We start from the raw sequence: 3,535 nt of genomic DNA on the forward strand, positions 1-3,535 counted from the left end.
GCATAGGGTGATTTGGCCATGCCACAACCCCTCTCCACCAGTGCCCCCTTCCTCTTAAATGCAGTGGGCGGTGGAAAGGTGACAAGCGCCCTTCCTAACCTCCATTGCCATGTTGTCATTCACCCTCATTGAAACATAATAATTATTGGAAAGGTGACCAGCTCCCTCCCTAACCTCCATTGCCATTCACCCTGATTGAGACATAATAATTATTGTAATCGTTAAGTTAGCCAACATAAGTATTTGAGTGTATGTTAATTATAAATTTTTAAATATTTTAAAAAATATATTAATTATAAAAAATCAAATAAATTATTTTTTTCCACCTATATTTAATTAAGATCACCTATATACATCTTTATTTACAATTCATAAAGTTGGTAAGTACAAGGGAACTCTGATAACCTTATCATGTAAATTTGAAAAATAGAAAGTTTCATCCTTTAATATAGGAATTAAAGTATAAAATTTAACTTATTTGTGTTGTAAATATAAACATCTTGACTTGTCCATGGTATTGAGTTGATCTTAACTCAATACCTGATCCCCCTTGGATTTCAAACTGTGGTTTATTTCCAAAAAGAACTTCATTTCCGTATAAAATAGATCCGAACAATGTCTTTGATCATTCTGGCTAGCCAAACAATGAATATACTGGGAATAAAATATATGTACCGGGGTCCGGGACAACAAATATTTGAATAAGTTACCAAACAAGTCAAATGAATGACGGGTATGCTTGCAGAGGCACAATTTGTCTTGAAATTTCTTTTTCAAATTTCTGTGCTTGATACATCCGAACCTATGTCGGTTTTGATGTTTAATGGATCCCAATCTATACTGGTTTTAATGAATGGAAACATTCTATATTCGGACGATAATACATATAGATGATGACAACAAATATCTGTACGAATGACCCCAGAAAAGTAAAGTGAGTGGCAAATATGTTTCCGACAGTACTGGTGGAGTGAGATTGATTTGGGAGCTCAGAAAACACGAGTGATCCAGATGAGATGGCCGTTATTATAAGTTTGGGTTTTTTCGGGATAGAGCTAGCCCGAGTTACCCCATTCAGTGCCGGAGTTTTAATTACATGACAATAAATTGGTACAAATAATGTGTGTTTTCACAACCTGGTTTAACCTATCTTACATCACTATATTATATGGTAAATATTAAGTTTTAAGCTAATTATTGGTCTTTTATTTACTGGTTTAATGTTTTTTCATCTGGTATATGATTTATATCACTTTATTTTAGTTGGATGAAAGAAAGTAAAACGATACAATAATTATATCACTATATTTTAATTAAATTAAAAAAAAAATTAAAGCAATGCAATGATATGCATAATGATAATTAATATTTATGAAAACCTCTGGTGAAAACCTACCTTATTAATCTTCCCAAAGAGTGAGCTCCGATTTAAGTAATTTGTTTAGCCCTTAGAGTTTCATCATCATTGCGAACTAAAATACTCTAGCAGTAACCTCCTTCCATGGGCGTTCTCAGATGGACGACTGTGAGACAGGCAGCAGCCCGATTCGCGGGTTCTTCCTCTTCTGTCATCTCTGCCGTTCCAAAGACTGCTCCCATTTTCAACATCACCAGACAGCCACCTCTAATGGTCACCCCAGATCGCCCTACACCCCGCCAATCCTTCTATCTTTCCAACGTGGACGATCAATTGGGACTGAGGTATCATCTTCCCAAGCTTCTATTTTATCGCAGCGACTCCTCTAACAAGAAGAATGAGAAGGATCCCGTGAAAATTATGAAAGAGGCCCTATCCAAGGTTTTGGTCCATTATTATCCTTTTGCGGGCAAATTGAGAGATGCAGATAACGGCAAGCTTACTACGGACTGCACTGGCGAAGGTGTTCTTTTTGTAGAAGCCGAAGCCGACATTTCTTTGGAAGAGTTTGGAGATCTCTATCCACCTATTCCTCGTGGAGATGAATTTATAAATAATGTTCCGGGATCAGAAAACATTACAGACTCTCCAGTTCTTTTGATTCAGGTTTGTAATCCTCGTAGGTGTCTCATCTTTAACTTATTTGTGCACTCGAGCTTTAGTTGTGGGGAAGTATGAGTTGGCTTCCCCACCTATGGCTCGAATCACTATCCATGTAAGTTCAGGTGGATGGTAAATCGTAAAGTTGATTGTCCCATATTTTAATGAATGGATTCATAGCAATATATTTGAATGAATTCCAGGGTTAATTTAATTGATTGAAGCATCAAATATGTGATTCAGATTTAAGAAGTTTACCTAAAATATGAGGGAATCCCTCGAAGTTATTAATCCTTTTGCTCGTTTCAAAGACAACATAATTGGGGAAATAAAATTTACAGTATATAGTTCTGGAGGGTAATATAACGTGTTTTACACTGTCAACATTTCCAGGTAACGCGTCTAAGATGTGGAGGCTTTGTATTAGGTTTGCGATCCAACCACTGCATGAGCGATGGCGTTGGAATCACCCAATTTCTAAAAGCTCTAGGCGAAATAGCGAGAGGGGCAGAGAGTCCCACAGTTCCTCCAGTTTGGAATAGAGAAATCTTGCGACCCAGAGCAAAGCCTAGTGTGAAATTCCCCCACCATGAATATCACCATGCAGCTCAAGATGAATATGGGCAACTTTTTGCGCCTCCAGAAGAAATGAACGTGAAATGCTTCTTCTTTGGTTCAAGAGAAATTGAAGCCTTAAAACGACAGATAGAAAGCAGCGGCAAATGCACGACATTTGAAGCGTTATCTGCCTGCTTGTGGCAATCGCGAACAAAGGCTCTGAATCTCCCAGCCGATCAAGACTCCAGATTGTTGTTTCCTATTAATTGCCGTTCTCGATTTCGACTGCCTCTCCCGGATGGTTACTATGGCAATGTAATATTTTCCGGCCACGCTAAGGCAAAAGCCTGGGATCTGACTAATCAACCGCTGTCTTTCGCTGCGAAATTAATAAATGAAGCCAAGAGAAGGGTCAACGAAGAATACATGCGATCTATGATAGATTTCATGGAAGTGAAGGGGCACCCACACTTTGTAATTCGAGGTTCTTATATTATTACGGACTTGCTCAAAGTTGAATATGCCAAAGCGGATTTTGGGTGGGGGAAAGCAGTGTTTGCAGGTTCTCCCTCAGGAGTAGCGCCTGAACTGTCGAATTTGTCCACTCCTTTAGTAAAAGACTTTCACGGAATTGCTGTTCCGGTTTGCCTGCCCTCCGTTGCCATGGAAATTTTTGAAGAAAGTATAAATAACGCCATAAACTGGACTGCCAACCACGCGGATCTTCGTTCACACACAAAGAGAATACAGAGGTGACTTCATACTGAAACTTGCACTGCTGTCATTGCAATCCAAAAGTGTAATGGTTTACTGGTCTGTTTCTCAGACAAGTTTGGTCGTAAAAGTCAATGTGGGCGAGATGTAATGAAATAAGTGAACGAGTGGAACAATAGTCTAGATATCTTAACCTATAGTGAAAGTATTTAACAATATTTTTCAAGCAATTAGGGGGATAGTGAT

The 3,535-nt window shown here is 38.5% G+C and overlaps 1 pseudogene; it reads left to right on the forward strand.

The window, feature by feature from the left end:
- Positions 1–1,501: 1,501 nt before the first annotated feature.
- Positions 1,502–3,331, forward strand: LOC149175738 (benzyl alcohol O-benzoyltransferase pseudogene; annotated as a pseudogene).
- The last annotated feature ends 204 nt before the right edge of the window (positions 3,332–3,535 follow it).

This window comes from Pinus tabuliformis, chromosome 4_1, assembly GCF_031772625.1.
Source record: "Pinus tabuliformis cultivar Carrire ecotype Pingquan chromosome 4_1, CPIR1, whole genome shotgun sequence".
NCBI lineage: Eukaryota > Viridiplantae > Streptophyta > Pinopsida > Pinales > Pinaceae > Pinus > Pinus tabuliformis.